The sequence below is a fragment of the Antedon bifida genome, chromosome 6 (assembly GCF_963402885.1).
Source record: "Antedon bifida chromosome 6, ecAntBifi1.1, whole genome shotgun sequence".
Lineage (NCBI taxonomy): Eukaryota > Metazoa > Echinodermata > Crinoidea > Comatulida > Antedonidae > Antedon > Antedon bifida.
The window spans coordinates 714336-736907 of record NC_136231.1 but is presented as its reverse complement, the minus strand read 5'-3'; the positions used below and the strand labels follow the sequence as shown (position 1 = coordinate 736907).

General features: G+C 30.7%; 1 protein-coding gene across 1 annotated transcript in view; it reads right to left on the bottom strand.

Annotated features, from left to right (window-relative positions):
• LOC144845835 (zinc finger MIZ domain-containing protein 1-like) overlaps nt 1-22572 on the bottom strand; it is a 105834-nt gene that overhangs the window by 80640 nt on the left and 2622 nt on the right. Inside the window, exon 2 of the mRNA XM_078703284.1 lies at nt 13304-13530. The gene's annotated coding sequence lies outside the window, so the exon portion shown is untranslated. The remainder of the gene's footprint in view (nt 1-13303; nt 13531-22572) is intronic.

The window sequence follows — 22572 nt, the reverse complement described above, 5'->3', positions numbered from 1 at the left end:
AATTTTACACCATATTATTGCGCACATTATAATATTATTATCATTGAGCCAATGACCAACACATCTAGTTCTGTTAGTTTCTATTTTTTTTTTAATTATATTTTTTATTATATTTATTTTCCTCAATATATGTACATTTTTCTACAAAAAAAAATTTCCATTATCAAATATCAACTTTTATTGCCATACTTTTCCAAAACTTAAGGTTACAAATGTGTTATAACTGTGAACAATACTTAATCAGGTTACATAATGAATTAGACAAAATATAATTAATGAAGTAATGAAACATCCTAATCAATCTGCATATACCTTGTCACTTGTCACTTTTAAGATTTTTTCCTCTTTTCAACAAAAGTTAGGATATGACATGTTAAAACTGAAATCCACTCATGAAAATATTATAGTAAAAGGTTATATTTGCACTGAAAATAGTAGCATAACACAGTAAACCTTGTGAAATTGTGATGCCAGAAAAACAGTTATTAAATAGTGTGTACATAAAGACCACCATCTCCATTACCAATCTAATTAACTTGCGAAAATAAGTGTAAAACTACATAATAGCATGGAGGAAAAAATAAATTATTTTTTCCTCCGTGATAATAGAATGAAAGTCATTTAAACAATGTTTGTGTTGCTGTTTTTAGCGGCATTGAAAGAAAAAGTTGCTTGGTTTAACTTCTTAATAACATTTGTTAACACACATGAATATAAAACACCTATTTTTTTAGAAAAGTGTTCTGTTGTACTCTATAGAAATCCAAAATACAAATGGTTGTTTTAATCACTTGGCAAGACTCAATTTTGGAATATTCTGTTTTGTTCCTCTATTTTGTCAAAACCTTAAAAACATGGATTTAATTCAAATAATGTTCATCCAACTCAATTTGACAATTTGGTTTAGTTTTGTCTACTTTCTATCCTGTATTAATTGTAATATTTATGTGAAAGTTGAACTTCTTGATTAACAATACAACAAGACAAAAATGAAAAACAGCGTACGAAAAACACCTTCAGCTGCTTTTTACACATGGGATGGTAGGCAAGGAAACTTATGATTTCCTAAAGTGTAAATACTACCTTAAACTCTATGTCAAAACATTCAACAACCAATTTTTTTATGTTATTAATAATATAATGTGGTTAATAACATAGCTTGAACCTCATTCAAGATATAGGTAACATGGTTAATGCCAACATTTACAAAACAAACTCAAAGCCAATACTACCATCTGTCTACCAATAGTCTATTACTTTTTTTCTATTTGTATTGCCAATTTCATCAATACCTTTTTTTTTTACTACATTGTTTTTTATTTTGATTTTTTAAATGTTTTTTTATACTAGGTGACCTCTTCAGATATTCTTTTCTTTACTACATTTTTTAAAATTTTGATTTTTTAAAATGTTTTTTTATACTAGGTGACCTCTTCAGATGTTCTATTCTTTACTAATTCTTTGCCAAATTCATCAATACCTTTTTTTTCTTTCTTTACTACATTGTTTTAAATTTTGATTTTTTAAAATGTTTTTTTATACTAGGTGACCTCTTCAGTACAAGGATGTTCTCCAAGAAGACCGTGATCAGCACACCATGAGACCATCTCCTACTCTTTATCAAATAGTGTACCAAATGCTGTGCAATATGTATGTACAAGGACAAATGGCCTTACAAATACATCCCATCCAAAGGACGAGACATTGAAAGTAAAGTATCCAATCAAGCAATATGATTCTTGTACTTACGCCTCTAACATGCTAGTATGATCCCTACTATTATATTATACCCCTTTCTCCTTCTCTCTCTCCCCCTCGTATCATCAATTTAATAACTATCATTAGTTTTTTAAATAAATGTATGCTTGCAATTCATATTAATAATTAATTAAATTATTAACAATTTGAGGCAAGGTAATATATGCAATAAGTGGCATAATGATATCCCACTATTATCAATATTGAATGAATAAACTTGGTGCAGTAGGAAAAGCATTAAAGCGTCAGAATATGATACATCTATTATAGAGGGCGCACTCATTACTTCCTTTATAATCTACAGAATTTTAGGAATACTTTTTGTACAGTGACATACAGGATTTAGCCATTATTATGTTGTCAAGAACAACAGTTTCTTGATAATATACGGTTAATTATCCTAGGTAGTCATATTTTGCTACCATTAGAACATAAAATTACACTGGTTTATACCTCCCTGTTTAAAGCTAAAATGAAACGTTTTGACATTTATTTTTGCCTTCCTATTAACTATAATGTTATGTAAGCGCTCTATTGTAAGGATCCGCTCCTGATATACCATACTGCATTTCATACTTTTAAAGCATTAAGTCAGGTGGTGACAGAGTGGTTTAAAATAGTGACATCATTAAGAAGTTTTATAAATCTGACCCCAGTCTATATTCAAATACTTTTTATGTATTGTTGTTTTTATCAAAATGTAGGCCTACGATTTGCTGACACCGGCTCATTTTTTTTTAAAGCTCAGGTACAGGCATGAATTTTAAATATAATATCTGATTAATTGTACATAAATCAAATATTTGTAACAGAAATCAAGACGAAAAAACATGAATTTCCCTTAATATGGTCAAATACAAAATTTGGCAATATTCTGCCATAAAAACCAGGAATACTTTTTTTCAGTAGTTAGGTAGTTAACCTAATGTAATAACATGTCTGGTGACTCCCTAGAAGGTGAAAAAAGATGGTGGATATACGGTGGATAATTTTTGCTATAACATGAAAATAAAATCTGAAGTTAAATAAAAATACCAGAAATGTAAAATTCAAGTTATATTACCTATATTTAGTCATCTGATAAAATTTTTTACCACACCGTTTAGTTTTCATAGCTTTTTAAAATGCCGCTCTATTTACAAAATGTGTGTACAAAAGAATAGAGATTTTACTGTGTAATTTGAACTATCCCCCCACTGATAAGAAAGTGCTTTTTTTCAACAAGCTCGTGTAACACAAATAAAATCCCAAAAATTATGAAACATAGGGGAAACTATAGATCGATAATTATTGGAATGTATGATCAATAGAAATTTTTTGCCCGCACCTGGCCTTTAAAAGAAAAATTCATTTCATTCTAACACAAACATTCTTCAGAAACTAAATTATTTTTAGATTCCAAATTCTAGAAAAAAGTTAACCAACAAGCCTCCCAGAGAGTCTACAAGGAGAATAACCATGACAACGAAGTGATGCTTCACTTGGCACGTAGACAGGTTACATCACTTCCTGTGTTTTTGGATTGGGTTGGGATATTTGGCAATTTGGTTTTAAGGTTAATTTCAAATTACATACTCAAGATTTTACTGAGAATAGGACAAGTTATGTTAATATACAAATTAGATTGTCTATTTTTTATGTTAAACTTGAACTATCATTTTGAAAAGTAATCTGGGGTTCCTTTTTCTTCTGGTTTCCTGAGACCCCATTTCGTTATTGTCTTCTTTTTCTAAAACATATTGTACATGTGATTTGATGAATAAACATATTTGTATTTGATTATTATTCTTAAAAATTAGTGTCATTTTAATACAGAATTATTTAATTTCACTTTTATATAATATGTTAATATTTGAATAGTAATCGTCATCCTTATTTTAATAATTATGAAATTATTATTTATAATTATGATTACATTTTAAACAAATTATATTTATTATATATCCATAATAGCATTAAACCTAAGATTTGCACTATATCCTTTTAATTCCTCTTTCGTCATTCAGTGATCAGAACAACAAATTTTCACAGAAAAATGTTTTTTTTGTATACCAATTTATTTGCGATGACACATGACATACTTTTCAGCATTGTTCTCTCTACATTAGAAGCAGGTCGCAGAGAGGTCATGATTTACTAATTAGATGGTACCCATCCAATACGGCTAGTAGTATCTTGAGAGGAATTAATTTAATAATTAATAATGATCATTTTAACTAATACCTTAATATCAGCAAAATGTATTGTATAATAATGTCAATTAATTCTGCATTACTTATTAATGTAATCATATATCATTTAAATACATGACATATGTAACAAACATCACTTGTCACTGCATTTTTAATGGTATTCATTTACCACAGTAATCATAAATTGTGACCTTATTCACTTTCATAGATTAATTATTATAAAAGATCACTGTAGATTAGGGCAGATCAAACTAATTAATTAATTAATTGCTCACCTCATAATTCATTTATGGCACAATGAATATAATTATACTAATTTATTACAAGAGTATTTACATAGGCAGTAAATACACACTGTAAAGTGACATATAACATGAGGCAATTAAGGAAAAAATTATGTTGTTTGTTTTGAAAGACAGCCTGGCTGAAACCATGCCCAGACCGCATCATTTATCATTGATTTTGAGTAGGTGTTCAGTCTCAAAATGTATATAAATTATAATGCTTTAACTCACTGATGATAGACTTTATTTGACATTCAATATAGTTTGTTTTCTAGTTTGTAACTTAGAATATAAATACAGTAATTTAATTTACTCCAAAAGAAGGCACTGGATGATAGACTTGTATTCAATCAAATTTGTTTTCAATATTTGTAACTATATATTGAGATATTAAATAATAGAATAATTTTAATAATCATTAGTTATTTTAACTAATTGTTCAAATTACAGTTTTTGCAATGTACTGTAATAATGTAAAATTATTTGGGAAATTTTCATTAATTATGTTTTAACCATTTGCAGAACAATTTCTTTAAATTTTTAACATCAGATTTGCTGAGTATAAAAATGCAAAAGAAATGTTTAATATTAATAAACTAAAGTTACAACTGATTGCTGTAACCACTTGTCATCATTCAAGTTTTTGATATTCTGTTTTGTTTCATTTTCTAGAACTTTTATTTGTATTACTTTTGAATGAGTAATGTTGCATTCAAAGAACAGGTAGTGTATATAATTTATAGGTTTAAACAATTGGTCAAATTATTTGTACACATCTTCATATTAGATAAACTAAACCATGGAAGTATAAAACCTCCATGAACAAACTTAACAAAACTCCCTGACATAAAAAAAAGTATCATCATGGTAGTGTTAGTACCTGATGCTTTCTTTGGCTTGAAGGCTAACTCTAGCACAAACTACTGTATGTGGTCTAGAGATATGACCTATAGTAATCTGGAAGTCATTGGTTCAAATCCTACTCATAGTTTCACTACTATTCAGTAGGGGGAAACCATCTGACTGACTTAAAATAATTATAATTAATCTTCTCTTAAACCTCTTATGAAAAATAGTATTACACAATACTTATAAAAGAATGTTTTTCGAAATTTGTTTACGATTTGATTTAGCATTTTGTTTATTCTATTTTGTATCTCATTCAACATCCAGCAACTGTTACCAACATGTTTATCATTAGATTTAACATCTTTTTCAGATTTAATAATTATCTTACAGTTCAGATTTTGAAAGCGAGGTCATTAGCGACGCAACACAACAATGTATCAACGCAAAGTGCCATATTGCGTAATCACAAGTGGAAACCGACAGTGCTACAAACAGTCACTACGCGAAATCAATTTTAATCATCATACGGCAACGCACAAAAGAAACATAGTACTACAGCGCGTAGTTAAGTATGTGGGGTGAACCAAGTCAAGGTATATGTGGAAACAAAAATTGACGCAACAAAGCAGGTTTGATTTGGAGAACGCACAATTATTGCAATTTTCTTCTATTGCATAATTACGCTACGTTGCGTTGCTAGGAAGAACCACGCTTTAATATGCTTATATAGAGAAAGTTTCGCTATGAGTAGCCATAGTACACGCAGCAACATTGAACACACAAGCTTCAGTTGTAGTTATACAGAATTCATAGAATTCAAATGTCAAATGTCTCACTGCATAATATTCAAATTTAATTAAACCATTCTGTTACACCATAGCATATAATGAATAAACTCTAACTCAGTCATGTAAACATTCTAACATTACATTTTTTAAACAGTACTGTCAACTGAGAGACTCATTTGTGTTTTTTCTGTTATGTAACACAAATATGCTAGTACTATAACACCATATATTTGCTCAATAAAGATAAAAATATCTCTGTCCATAAAAAGTTTGCAGTGAAAGAATAGCGATTTTCTGTTTCGGATGATACAAGGTAATTTATACAAAAGATTTCTCTGCGCATTCATGAGAGTGGCTGAGCGGTTAAGACAGTGGAACCATAATACGTAGCCATAATATTGGCAAAGGTTTGAGCCTCCCTCGCTCCATGGTTCTGGTTGTCTTCTCGGATAAGGACTATTAACCGTAGGTCCAGTGTACACAAAATGCTTATATGCCTAGTACATCTTTCGAGACGAGTAGGGGGGGGGGGGGGGGGTTACCCCGGTGTCCTAGATCACACAGCCACTGTCACACACAGCCACTACTTAAAAGTAGGGCTTCTATTAGGCCTCATAGTTCCGTAATAATCAATTTGTTCATTGTGGAACTTTCGACGATGAAGATGAAAGCCTAGAGTACACACCATTCCCCTCCTAATTAGGATTACATTTGGTCAATTTTACATTCGTCTGAAACAAAAGCTTGCTATTAATGCATACATTACTAAACTATGCTATTCTGTATCCTCACTTTGCAAAAAACTATGTTAGCATTATTATTGAACACCTGTTAAATAATATCATTATTATGCCTAATTATAAACAAAACACACATGATATAATGTTTATAATGAGCTTTGAATGTTTGAACTGGTGATTTAGAAAACACATGTAAGTGGTGATGATTGAATCACTATTTGTGATATAGTAATAGAAATAATAATTATCTATAAAAGTATATTATATATTTGTATGATCTACAGTATTGGTTGAATAAATGTTTGACTTTGACAAAAGGCTTACTGTACTACAGTAAATGTTAGTGTATTAATTAATATTAAATATATTGTTTTATCTTTTAGATTTTTTCAATTTAGATTTCCTTCAGAGCATGGTCCAACAACATGTCTCTCAAACTAAAAAATAAAATATTTAGATTAGATATTAATATAAAAGACAATCAGATATAAACATATTTAAATTAATTTACATTAAATTATTTCTATGGATTATTAATATTACTAAGTTTGCTGATAAATAGCATAAACAGTTTTTGTCATAATATTAAAACCTTATTTATCTTATCATGTATTGTATTTAAAAAAATGTGTAAAACTATCATGGTATTTAACTAAATATAAAATGTAAACAGGATCAGGTTATTCAGAATGTACAGTTAGTAGTGCATATTCTATAACCCCCACACATCCCTTGGTGGGCATGCTTGATATGTCTTTCGTAAATTGTTTTACGTGAACAAGAAATGTAATGCATGCAACTATTGCAACACACATCCTTGTCATGCACAAAATACAGAATTTCAAAAATTGCATCAAGAAAAGAAATTGTTTCAGTTGAACGAGAAAAGAAATAGTCTCAGCTGAAGAAGGATAGCGCGCTTAAGGGAGTAGTAGGCTGTGAAAAGTGGTTCCGCTTTGCCGCACATGAATGTACACAATGTGTGCTTCATTCGGCACGTTGCATGAATTTGTCGCCTGGTATGAATCTATTCAATTTGGTCGCCACCGATACGGTAGCTTAAAGGGTATGTTTGGTCAATCATACAAATTACCATGTATTTAATTCTGAATTATGTTTTATAATACTGCAGTACACCTCATTATTATCTATTTGAATTCATGAGATAATCACAAGGACAAACAACAGGATTATCTATGACAACCAAAATTAAAAACCGAGTATATCTTTTATACAGATTGAAATTAAATTATAACTGATTGCATAGTTGGTTTCAGTAGTGTATGTGACAAAGATGATGATAATAATGTCAAAAGGTTTCAAGGTCAGGTTTATCAAACTTGCTTAGCAAAAATATAATTTGCTTAAGTAAGTTTTCAATAACCCAAGAACTTCAAATAGTAACAATTTATGCAGATGTGAAAATGGTATTAGACACATGATGCACATACAAACATAGATGTATGCCAAATTAAAAATTTATAAATTGCTCTTGCACCCTCACATGTACTCCTCACACCCATTGCTGAAGACATTGGCACACCAAAGGGCGTCGCAATGCAGGGACAAAAAGTGCCAGTGTGGAATAAGTATCCTAAGTTGGTAGTCTACCTGGAAAAACAAAAAACAAATAGCCCATGTTCTCCAGATGAAAAGATATGAAAGGATAACAAGTGCCTTATCATCCCTCTACAATAATGTACTATTCTAACCTCATGTGCCCACCCCTGAAATATAATATAAATATAGAAGTATTAACTATTATGCTGAATATTTTAACTATACCCTAATGTACAAATCACTCAAATGAAGACATTACATAAAAATAAATCTTTATGTAACCTTGTTGACATATGTCACACAAATCAATGAAAGAAAGATACATTTTGAATTAGCATGTGAACATGTAGGTCCTGCACATCAGTTTCCTTAACCCCTCAAGATAACAAGCTTAATCATCAAATAATTGATTATCTAATTATTGAAACTCATTAGACTCATCCTAACTCATTTCCTAAAATGAAATCATTGAAGGTGAAACTGAGGGAAAGGGGGAAGGTTATCTATAAGGTGGACAGTTTGTACGGTTGTTTAAAATACAGATTTTTCCTACTGCACACATCCATACACATGCGTTATCAAAATTACCAAGATTGTACTGGGAATGTTTTAAATCTATACCTAAAAACCGCCACCGAGGCAATGTGGGTATTTTGCAGTATGACTGGAATTTGTACTTGGCAGGTTTTAAACTACTGGAGTTGAGTGAGTGGGGAGGGGGGATTGGGGAAAGAAGTACTCACTCTGGGGCGGGTGTTGTTGTATGAGTAGCATGAGAAAGATATCTTCATGAGTTGAAAGATTGACTATTGTATTTAACAAGGTGGAGTGCATTCAGGCTTTCTATTAAATGAATACAAAACATTCATCACTTGACACCAAATTCAAAAAGGATCTGCAATGTAATAGAACCATTGAATAGAACTTTTACCATGCAATAAAACTAATACTGAACACCACAATTAACCGGAATAGCAAGGAGGATACAGTCAGGTGTGTTATATATTACAGTAAATATTACAAACTTCATGAATGTCAATCAAGGTTGAATGTAATTTTGTATCAAATACATCAATGACCTAACAATTGACTGAAATAAAGTGCACACAGTGTAGCAAATTTATTTCTCAAGTCTACTCGAAACCCTATGTACTCAAAATCGATAAAATTACTGGTGTAAAAACAATCAAGCCCCTTCAGCACATCTGACTGCCTAAAGACAAGCATAGGAAGGAATATATGTATTATGTAGTATTCTCAACATCTAATCCAACATGATTGCAATGTACAAGGAAAGTAGAAGAAGAGAAATGAGAAGAAGAAAATCCAATGGTGTAGAACAAATCAGTAATTGAGGGGATTATGAAAAAAGGATCTTTGATGTAAACCGGTACTTTAAGAGTGAGTACCACGCTACTATACAATTCATAGCCAATTTATATTACTAATGTCAATTGTGCTTAGGATACTCTATTGAGCTTGCATGGTATTTTCGCGCCGCGCCTTTAGGCAGTTATAATCAAGAGGACGGAAACATTGGGAAACTGTATCACACGGAAGCTTATAGTACGAAGGCTGAATAAATGGGAATTTGTAAACTCGGACTGGGCATTCTCAAACCCAGAAGCACGTCTGGGAGAAAAGAGTCTATGAGATATATGTAGACAGACCTGTTCAATAAACAATGTTTTTGTTTTGGCTGTCAAAATAGTCTGGGTATATTAAATACCATCAATTTATCATTGAATAATGTTCGAAACAATTCCCTCCTCTATGGTAAATATTTGTTGGCAAATTGTTTGATAGTGAGTATGTTTGTCTGTGGCTGGGAAATTAGAAATGTTGTTTACTTGGGGTACAGTATGTGGGTCACAATGATATCTAGGGAGTAAGGCCCCCTACCCCGGAATATGTACGGTAGTTTAGTTTAGGATTTTACGTTACACAAAATGTTTACTACTATACTACTGATTGTTAAACAACAATAACTGACAATAAATCATTATTTCTGAAGAAAGAATAATTAAAACTGAAAAACTTGAGTGGCATTTTTTGTAAGAAATATTTGTTTAAACATGAGAACATTCCAAATAGTCACAACTATTTCGGTAGTGTGAAAATAAAATTATTACATCTCAAAGAAATAAGGCTGTGAAAATAAATGGCTACATGTATATATTTTAAATGCAAAATGTTTATTCATTGTTTCTTATATTTTAGGGGAATTCCCTTGTCTTGTTTAATCTAATCTTTTCATCAAAAATCTTTTGTTACATTACATTTTTAGATTGTAGCTTAAATTCCCTTTTGTAAAATAAAGTATCAATGCTCTTTGTTCAAACAGAGACTTTTACATTACGAAAATTAACAGTATTGTAAATGACTCAAATTAAATATAAAAAAAATGCCTAATCAAATAAATTAGTTTTTGTAGAGACACTAAACAGAAAAACTTGTTATGATAATATACAAACCATGTGTTAAATTAGAATAGTTGAAGAGAAGTTCACTGGAGTAAATTGTTGGAGCAGATGGCGAGTTCTAATAATACTGAAATATAGAAGACTTCATTTTCAACAAACATTTTTCATTGTCATAAACATTTGACAGGTTTCCTACACGGAAAATCTTTTTGGTTGCAATATTCATCAGAAATGATCAAGATAGCAAATCCCCAATGGCCGTACTACTCATGCAAAATTCATATCAATATAATATATGCTTTAATAATTTATTTGGTGAAATTCGAATAGGTACACCCTTTACATCGAGTATAAACTTAAAAGACTAGACTTAATCTGTTTGTGTTTTAGATTTGCATTTTTTAATAAATAATTTTTGCAGTATACAGCAATAACCTATTTAATTATGTAATTGTTCTGGGTGGAGATCAGCAGGAAAATCCTACTAACTTTAAGAGTCTTCAAATCTACCTAATTTCAACATAGACAGTACCACCCAAGAAACTCACAAGTATTGTTTTTAACTGTACAGAGAAAAACTTTTTGGGATATCGTAAAATAAACAAACAAATATGAATGAAATTACGTCCTTGGTAGAAATGAGTAAACAAAGCACATATAATTTGAAATAGTACAATAAAACTCTTTAAAGTGATGTTGATACCAAGTTGACAAAGTGCTTCTATTTATTCATTCCAGAGTTCTAGATATTAATGTACTGTTCTGTACTTTCAATGTGCTAAGTCTGCATCATAATCACTTCAAAGTAATTGAAAACAGATTAAATCCACATTAATTAAAGCAGAACATGAATTTATTTGAGCATAATCATCTTCCATGAAGAACCAAGATACGAAAGTCATTGAGAGACAACAGGATGATTTCATTTAAAATTATAGATTCTAAAAAATGTACTATGTTTAACGTGTAAATAAATCAACTATACTGTATCTATAAAAAGCACTCAACCATGACAAATGTAACCAAAGAAACGTGAGCTGCTTTGCCACGAATGATGACCTACGTATTTAAGAACAAGTCAACTGTAGTGTCGTCATTCAACGCCCGGACCTAGAAACACCAAGACCGTATCGAGGAATATAGCGAGGAAGCAGGTCCTAAATTCCCTGCATGCGCACAGTGAATTAACATGACATAGTTAACTCGTTGGTTGTCGGTCGTTGCAAAAACGAAAGCTCATTAATTAGACTTTAGACATCTAAATTGAATTTTAATATCAGTAAAAACTACAAATAATCCACTCAGAAACTTCATTAGAAACTCAAGACAAAAGTTTAAAATTACTAAGCCTACTGTTTGCGTATAAAATGCTAATCTTTAATATTACCATTCAATAATATTATCAGCAACAAATTATTACATTTTTTTTTATTTAAAAAAAAGGTTCGTACATTTTATAAATAACTTTATTTTACGTTAATCCAAATTCCTTCACTTGCACTGATGAAGGGATAGTGTTGCCCGAAAGCTCTGCTAACTTTTCTGGCTGTTTTACTTATCGTTTTGATTTAGCTTTTCGCTTTTTTTTTTGTATCTCCATTTAGATCCAGCCACTGATACCCACAGCATTGTAATTTTTTCAGTAATTTGCCTTTGGATTTATTTTACATTAATATATTTTATGACCTCATTATTAGGTTTTATACTTTACATTCTGTCCATACTACAAAGCAATCTATTGTATGTATAATTTGCATATTATGAGTTGTATTTGCTTGTGACTATCGATTGTTCATTTAAACATTAAAATGAAATGACAAAGTTAATTAAATTCTATGTTGTTTAGGCGAATAAGCAAAAGTAAATTTTATTTTCCTTTTTAGGAAACACATGAAGCGTATTCGGCTGGTCACTCAAGCACCTGGCAATGATCTACTATCACCGCTCACATATAAACAGCAAAGGGTTTTAGGAGCTAGATCTGCTGCTGCAGTCAAATACGCATAATAGTGCTTTGATTGTACTGTAGTAATATTCAGCATTCACTATCACCCCCTTTGAGAAACTTAATCAAATTAAATTCAATAAATAGTCTGTTTCAAGCAATAAATCGTAACTTTACAAATGTCATGTCGACAACCTCTGCACATTAAATCATGTATTTAAGCTTATTATTAAATTTGTCTACTTTGTCTATCTGTCTTGAAACATTTAGAGGTAAATTCATTCATTTATTTGTGTGTTTTTTTTTTCAAAATTAAGAAATGACATAAAATATTAAAACATGGCGGCAGATGCTGAATTAAATTTTAATCAAAAAACATTTGAATTTCCCTGAAACTTTTTTAACAATTTACAAGTTATGAAATTATCAATTTTGATCTATAAAATTGTTACCATAAATTCTATGAATTTTAACTTTAAATATTTAATTAATAATTAATTTATATTTAATGTGGAAAATAAACAACATCATTTTTATATTTAAACAAAACATAGAAAATTACATAATTGTTTATTTCTTTAAAAATGTAAAACTTAAAAAAAATATATATATAATGTTTGCTTTAAAAATGCTATAAACTTTTTACTTACCGAAAAAATCATTAACCAATGATTAAATTCCCAGACCAACGTAATAGAAAAGACAAAAGCATGTAAAAAACATTAAAACCCACAATGTACAATATCATATAATAGCATACATACGTTTCATTTCCACTTTGGTCAATAAAGAAGCCTCATATGCAGCAAGTGTCTAGATGTGTGTGTGTGTGTATGTATTAAAGTTGAGACACTTCCTTAGTTCCTTGGCCAAGTGGAGCGCATTACTGACAGAGTCACTGGAGGTGTGATGTCATAGATATCCTGTTTGATGCCGCATTTTCAAACATGTTATGCTTAGTTGGTTCTAGGTTCAAATCTGCATCTATTACCTAGAATATTAAATAAAAATGGACAAATTATAATTTCATTTCATAAACAAATATTATTGAATTACAGTTATAGTACAGTTAACAATTCGCAGCATAAAAAATATTTTGCTTCTAAAACTGTACATTCTTATCTGACAAGATTCCTACAGAAACGACTTTATATATCATTTGTATAGTGTATTAGTACAGGGAAATTTCAGAAAAATGGCCAATTTTCGACCTTTTTATTTTTCAATAAAACTGGTTACTATAGCATCATAAACATGCACAGAGTCTAAAAATGTGTTCTGCGCATTTTAATTATGATATAGTAACCCATTTTATCGAAAAACAAAACAAGCCATTTTTAAAAAAAATTAATGCGCAGAGTTGAATCATGTGTTCTGCGCATGTCAATAATAAAAGTGTTATAACAACATTATAATTTATGAATGTAATTAGTTCAAATCATGTAATGCTCTTTTATGATTTGTTCCCGTGACACTCTAGCCTTTGATCATGTGTATGAACAGGAAAGATGATAAGGAAAGAAAGTTAAATACTAATTAATTAATACGAATAATTTATTGCTTCATTAATTCCTTCCGACAACGCAGTTTCCGTGTCAAGTAAAACATTCCTAGTACTGTAAGTATTTATAGTAATGATAACTCTTTTTTACAGTAAATAAACAATATTTTAAACCTTTGTTTAAAACTTACAAATGTCAATCAATCAAAAAGAATGTTTAAAAAACTTTTATTCAATTTTAAAAATATGTATTTATGAAATTATTATTTGAGATTCACAAACAGAATTCAATTACAATTATTATAAATTCTGGGTTACCAAAATAAATAATGAAGACAATCAAATGTTCATAGCAAAGTAAGGTAATTTGTTGAAGAATTTATTTTGTAAATAAAGTTTCCTCGAACTAAAGCATTGACAGACCAATCCTAATTAAAGACCACCATGATATTCAAGTAGCTCAAAACATACAAACCAACATTATGAAAAGAAATTATGACAATATGGCATGGTTGCCGGATTAGTTCATTATTGTAGAGGGGTGCTCAATCTTTTCATATCATAGCTCTCTATTGGGAGAGCACAGGCTATTGTTGGTTTATCCTGATAAGCTGTTTTCTAAATTGTGATTCTGCACTAAAAGGCTAGTGGCATCTTTCTATCTTATATAAACATTTTTTTTAATATTTTCTTGGTTGTTTTATTGTTACTTGCAACTACAAATAATTTTGAATATTTTTCAATGGAAAAACAACGTTTCATTTTGGCCATGTAAGTGACAAGCAGCAAGGACAGTGTTCAAAATTACAATAAAGTAGCCTGCTGTGTTATCATTTGCTTTGTAGACAAAATATCCCATGGCTACTATCCCCCAGGCTACATCCTGTTCCCCCAGACTGAGGGTCATTTCAGTTAGCACCCCTGAAAAAGGATATCAAATTGACGATTGGATTAACAAATGAGTGAACAAATCTGTTGACCAATTGAGTGATGAGTCATCATCGTATGAAATTGTTTAAATACATGACAAACTTGAAAATTAATCTGGCCAATAAAACACCTAAAGTGAATGACTGTGGGGAGAAGTGACCATTGGATGATTGCTCGGGTGATGGATTACTCGCAATCATAACACTTGACAACATGACTTAATACAGAACATACATAGTAACTATTATTAATGCAATACTGTATTACTTGATATAAATTAAACGGTGACCTACTGTGCATGGTTATTGGCTACTGGTCAATTGACCATTAGCTGATTGGTGAAGATGTATCTCATGTACAGCGCAACTCTACTAATGAGATCTTAAATGATAACTGGGCTAATCCATTTTAATTGATAGAGATGAAATTCTAACAGTGGTCTAATGGTTGTAGTGATTGGCTGTCTTGGGAAATCCTCATTACATGATGAGAAGACAGTGTGAAATAGGGAGTAGTGTACAATGTGTATGGACATGGCACCAACAGCTTTATGTCCTATCTGAAGGATGATGTAATGAGGGTAAAGTATCTTGCCTAATGATGTAACCACTATGGCACAGACAGTGTTGAATCCATGTCATGTTGCAATTCTATGGTGCATTGTGGGATGCTATTGCTAGTAAACAGGTTATGCTTACAAGTTACATCCTTGTTCAATTCCCATATACAATTATTTAGAGAAACATCTTTAAAAATATGTAGAAAGTAACCGAGAAAAATCAGTTACAAAAGAGTTTCCATTACTGTACTCTAGCTAGCAGAAAGTTTAATCAGGTTCCATATGAAACCCTGAATAAATTGTTTAATTGAAATCTTTTTAAATTGAAATACAGACATACTGTACACTATTCAATTTATATAACCAATATAATATATCATCAACCACATAAAATACAAATCATACAAATTTACAATACAATGCAATTATGACAAGAATTCTTAAATTTTACACATTTCTCTGGAGAGACCAAGAAGTGAAGAATTCAATGGAAAATGTATGATGATGATGTAGAAAATAAATCCACAAAAATGGAAAGTAGTTTAATTTCATGAGACAGTGAATTTCGTTGACACTTCTGTCCCCTGAGAAAAGATCTCCAACAATAGCGAACCTGAATATTGTTTAGCATATCCGAAACATCAAGGGAGAAATTCAGTTTATAGCCCAGGATTTAGGAAGCTCCCTCATGGCCCATTTGTATGCTCAATTCCTCAAACCTAATTACACAGTGTTCTTGGATGGATAGAATATCTCTAATTAGGTTGCTATTGTAACTTCTGCATTGCAGGATTATACTATGTTAAATACGTTTTTATGGATGTATTTTATAGCTAGCCTATAAATTATAAGAAGCAAAATCACAAATTTGTTTTGATGTCACATTAAACAGTCTAATCATTAAGAAATAATATAAAAACTAACATTCAAAATTGAGTTCAATACAGTTCAATGCTATTGTTACCTTTATCATATTCATACTCTGTCATTTTTTGTTTGTTCTTTATTAATCAATAAACAATCATAATCAATACATACAGACTGTAAAGTGTAAGGTTGAAGTTATGGTGGATCTGAGAAATTCAATACCTTTTTCGGCCATCCATAGGAAGACTAACATATCAAAGTTCAAACCAATAGAATTTCCAGGTGTATCTTTGAACTAAATTTGTTGATTTTGGAATAGAATATAACAAACCTGGTAGATTCTTGCCATTTGAATGGATGTTTGCCTCGTAAAAATACAACTTTTATCTTTCACCTCATGAAATTATTTGTACCATTTCACTCATAAAAGTTCATTATCTGAATACTGTAAAATATTATAATTTTTAAATGTATTCATAATTTATTATTTAAATAATATATTTAATTTTAAATATAGACTAAGTTTTTTATTTAGTTCTTTTTTCATTTTGATTGTTTTGGTCAGTAGTGCAGTTGTTTATTCTACTATCACAATAGTCTGGCTTACTTGGATAAACTGACAATATTCCCTCAAATTCAGAAGACACCGAACATCCCTATTTCTAAAGTGGTATGAGCTGTGAAACCCACATCTGAAGTGAGATTGACGACATCGGTTAATTTTTTCGATTCATGTTTGTAATTTCAGTTGGATAAGAATTCCAAATTCCAAAAACTTAACATTGTGTAGGACAATGTTTCTCCTGTAGCAACAGCAAAATTGGGTCCTCCGATGAAAGGTCGGGGGTTCAATTCCCAGGGAAGCCATTTTGTTTATCCTTTGGCAAGACATTTTATCTACTTTGTCTCTATGCACCCTGATGCATTAAATAAGTACCTGGGAGTTTAGTTTAATACTTACTTGAGCACTAATGCGATTCTGTGGAACATACCCCTGGGAACACAAGTTCCTTGGGCAATTTGTTCAAATGATGGGGGACTAATAATGCAAAATGCCTTGGGTCCTTACTTTGTAAATTTGCGTGATAAGACTTGCATGATTAGAAAGTATTAAACCTTCAAATTTACAATTTCTTTTTATGTGCTTTAAAATTATATTGCATTTGTGTTAATCATGGGTGTTTTACATTGCAAATAGATGCAAACATTGACATTTGTATTTAGATTAAGGTACTGTAAGAATAAACATACAGGCTGAACAATGTTGCCAACCAAACTATACTATTACAACTTTACCTTTGCCATTTGATTTGTTAATTTTGTATCATGTACTGTTCAGTCATAGTTATATTGCATGGTAAAAGTTCTATTGTATGATTCTATTTTAGGTTCTAATACATGGCAGTTTGTTTGTGCCAATCGAGGTTGGCGACTGTCGATTGAAGTAGTGTAAACTGTTCTAGTCCACGGCCAAAATCAGAGTGATGTCTTATTGAATGGCTCAGCTTCCCATCTAGCCTTCAACATTGATTAAAGATGGAAGCAGCGAATTAATTCATAAACATTCATTATTCGTTAATGAACTATGTATTCAATTTGTTGTAATCTTATTTTAAAGATATATCTACGATATATTAACAATTTTAACAATTTATAGATATTTTTACAATATTAGGTGTGCTTTGAATGTTACTGCTGTAAGTATCCATACAGTACCTATACTGTCCTATGAATACTTTGATTGCATAACTAGGTTTATATTTATACATCTAAATATTATTATTTTGACCAAATATTTTAAAGTGCAGTTTTTAGTTTTTTTTTTATTTTTTGCTTTAGCTATTACTGTATTTTTAGAGTCAGATTAATGTTATTTTTTCTTTCTGGTTTGAATGACTGTAATTTTTTTAATGTAAATTCATGTTCAAGAACTGTTTCTTACATGTGCTTTAGTTGTGTATAGTAATTCAGATTTTTTTTCATTGAAAGATTAAAATACAAAAAAATCGGAAGTAAACACGATGAAATATGAATTATTACTCGGAAAGTTTATCACCTGCTCTGTAATTATCATCTATCTATCTAAAAAATGTGATTCAACAAAATATTGATATCAATTCAAACAGAAGACATTTAAAAATGACAAAGAGATTTGAGAAGTTGAAATTGAACTAAGAGAAAGGGCTTTTTCAAAAGATCTCCATGGAAACATATGTGAAAAATAAACAAAAGGAAATGATATGTAGTTGTATAATAGATTTTCAATTTTGAAACTACATGAAAGGGATATTTATAGTTCTCAATTCCTAAATTAAATATTTCATTTCAAAGTTTTAATGGTTTATGTAGATTAACGTCTGCTTACACAAATATCTTAAGAAATGTAATCAATAAATGTCCTAATTCTGTGTTTAGGGTGGGTCTTACAATTCAAGATTATACTATCAAGTTCTCACTTTGCTGTACTAATTTCAGTCGTCTTGAAAAAACAGATAGAAAATTGAGAAAGACATTTTGACTCGATAGCAGTGTCTACTGATAAAATGAGAGATTGGTAATCAAAATAATTCTGTATATAAACAGTCACAAAAACAATATTTTCAATATAATATGGGTCATGTCATATCATTGGATTCTAGGCACCATAATGTGATAATAAAACAATCATTTATGAGTGGTAACTGTAGTATGAATATGAAGGGGATAAAGGATGAAACAATAAATACAAGGTTCAGTAGAAACAAATTATACTGTATGTAGCACCACAAAAAATAGCCATCCCTTTTACTGTAGGCCTTAGGTTCAGTCCTCCCAAATTGTATAAAAAATCAGATAAACTGGATCCAAATTTGACCCTTTTTTTATTTATTACCATTTGTATGTATCTACTGTATACCTATTGTTTTACTCTGATTGGATTCCTGTGCTCCATAACATCCAAATCTACATTACATTTTCTGTTCTCTGTGTGTTCTTGATTTAAAGGTTCACTGTCAATGTCATCGCTTTCATCAACAAAGGAAAACAACAATTTTAACAAAAAAGAGCATAAAATCTTCCTGGGAGTCTCCTGTGGTAGGTGTGTGGTTTTGCCGATTTACTCAAAACTCTATTTTCAATTGTTACCACAATTTTGATTACTAATATCCATATGTAAATATTCTAAAGTCCAAAACATTTTATTTGGTTATAATAAAGTATGGTATAAGAGAAGATCATTTTATTGAACTTTACCATAGTGGTCAAACAAAATTATGAATATAAAAATCATTTTCAATTTTGGTATACACTTTTAAATTTAAGTATTTAAATATTTACGGCACAGTACTGTAATGTTTTTTGTTTTATTCAAACAGTACACACAGCTTCTGATCATTTCTACACTAAAATTCAAGGACTCGTTGGAAAGGTCAGTAAACTGGACAATTAGATGCTCAAGCCAGGTAACAGTTTTTAAAGCCAATCCATTTACACCTGTCCTTATTAAGTCAACAGTATAATGTAGGTCAGCCAATTAAAATTCACATCTGTGAGTTTCTTTAGCAGTAATCGATTCATTTGGCTGTCCGCAAATTAAAGTATCTTCGTAAGTCATTTAATCCAAAGGAGAAACGATAATGCACTGAAAATATTGAATTGAAGGAATAATTATATTATCATCACTGTCTAACAAAATAATAACAAATATTAATAATTAATGTTTACATACCTGTACAGTAGGCCTACTACTTTTAAATCATATGTTAGAACTGTTTTTTTCTGAAAATTTATCACAGATATTCCTGATACTAATCGAAAGTGTTGGTTAATGCCAGTATACAATTTTTTATTTTGGCTTTTGTGACGCAAAAAAAAATGCAACCATGATCAAAGCTAAAAATTTCATTTCGTGCGAATACATTCGTCTATTGAAGAACTGGCTTCAGATTTTAAAAAATGCAATTTACTGATATTTATGCTAACAAAATACTCACACATAATGGGGTTTTTTCAGACTGGAATGAGTTAAAAGAGTTTGTTCTTTGTTATTTAAAGCAAGTTATATACTAACTTTACCATGTCCTGCACTTGTATTTTAATGTTATGTAACTTTGTGACTAAGCAGGTGTCAATTTAAATACTTAAGTTTTAAGTCAGGTAATATTATTTGTTTTGTCTACTTAGTTTGGTCAACACTATTGATATCACTGATGTAAACCTAACCAAATATGAAATTGTAAAAACCAAAAATATTGTTCATTTCTGAATATTATTATTTTAATATTTTTAAATAACGACAGTCATTATAACTGAGATGACCAGTCTTTGAACTTTAACCTTTTCGGATCCAGCAGAACATAATCTTAAGTCATTTTCATTTGATTTAAGAATCCATTCTGTATATATTTATTTTGTACTGTCAAGATGACATAAGATTTATAAGTAAAACAGCTTTTATATGTCTCGTTTACATGTACTAAGAACATGCTTTTTTCAGTAGTTAAGTCTATACCAACATGATTTAAGGGATAAACTACAATAAATAATATAATAAGTGTACTGTACTAGCAACTATTATATAACATGTTACAAAAATACAATAAAAAATTAATTATAATTAAATAAAATATTAAAATCAACCTGATATCTCATTGGTGGTGAAAGGAACATTTTGAGTTATGTACTGTGTTCGACGCAGACCTCAACCTCCAAGGAGTTGCTGTATTGGACATTTTGAGTTATGTACTGTGTTCGATGCAGACCTCAACCTCCAAGGAGTTGCTGTATTGGACATTTTGAGTTATGTACTGTGTTCGATGCAGACCTCAACGTCCAAGGAGTTGCTGTATTGGACATTTTGAGTTATGTACTGTGTTCGATGCAGACCTCAACGTCCAAGGAGTTGCTGTATTGGACATTTTGAGTTATGTACTGTGTTCGATGCAGACCTCAACGTCCAAGGAGTTGCTGTATTGTACTGTGTTCGATGCAGACCTCAACGTCCAAGGAGTTGCTGTATTGTACTGTGTTCGATGCAGACCTCAACGTCCAAGGAGTTGCTGTATTGTACTGTGTTCGATGCAGACCTCAACCTCCAAGGAGTTGCTGTATTGGACATTTTGAGTTATGTACTGTGTTCGATGCAGACCTCAACCTCCAAGGAGTTGCTGTATTGGACATTTTGAGTTATGTACTGTGTATTCGATGCAGACCTCAACCTCCAAGGAGTTGCTGTATTGGACATTTTGAGTTATGTACTGTGTATTCGATGCAGACCTCAACCTCCAAGGAGTTGCTGTATTGGACATTTTGAGTTATGTACTGTGTTCGATGCAGACCTCAACCTCCAAGGAGTTGCTGTATTGGACATTTTGAGTTATGTACTGTGTATTCGATGCAGACCTCAACCTCCAAGGAGTTGCTGTATTGGACATTTTGAGTTATGTACTGTGTATTCGATGCAGACCTCAACCTCCAAGGAGTTGCTGTATTGTACTCTACCATAGGCAAGCAAAAACGATAGAAAATTAGGTCCAGCACGTTCACACTTTTAAACTCTGAGCTCTCCTTAATCCTTCATCCAGCACTGCTACAGTATTACGTGGTCACTCTATACTTGATTAATTTCCATCTATCATTAAAAACAAATATAGGCTACTGTGCATACCAACACATTTTTTATTATAGTAAAGTTGTATAGTAAAGGTTTTTGGTTCACCATTTGTTTACATAACTTAGCAAATAAACTTGATGCTACTGTACAACTGTCTTCTGGAGTACCTGTAAAGTAATTCTAGGCAAGTACAGTATAAAGTTGAGGAAAATATAATTTTTGTTTTTCTTTTTTATTTCATGTTCAACATTAGAGTACTGTATGTCTATTACATTTTTTAATAACTAATTTTTAAAAAGATCTTTTCTACTGTAGGCTTGGTTTTCAACATCTCAACATGTTTTGTTATTATTACAAAATTAATAGTATTTAAGATTATGCATTACAAATTTTATCTGATTTTTTCACTCCCACAAAGACAAGATCAAGGACCATTTAATCACCTGGTTTGATTAGTTGAGACTTGTTTACCTTCAAACAAACTACTGTACCTAGAAATTAAAAACTAAACTATCAGATTGATAAGATAAGAAGCTTTACAATTGTTGAATTAACATTTAAGACGCAAATAAAACTTTACAAG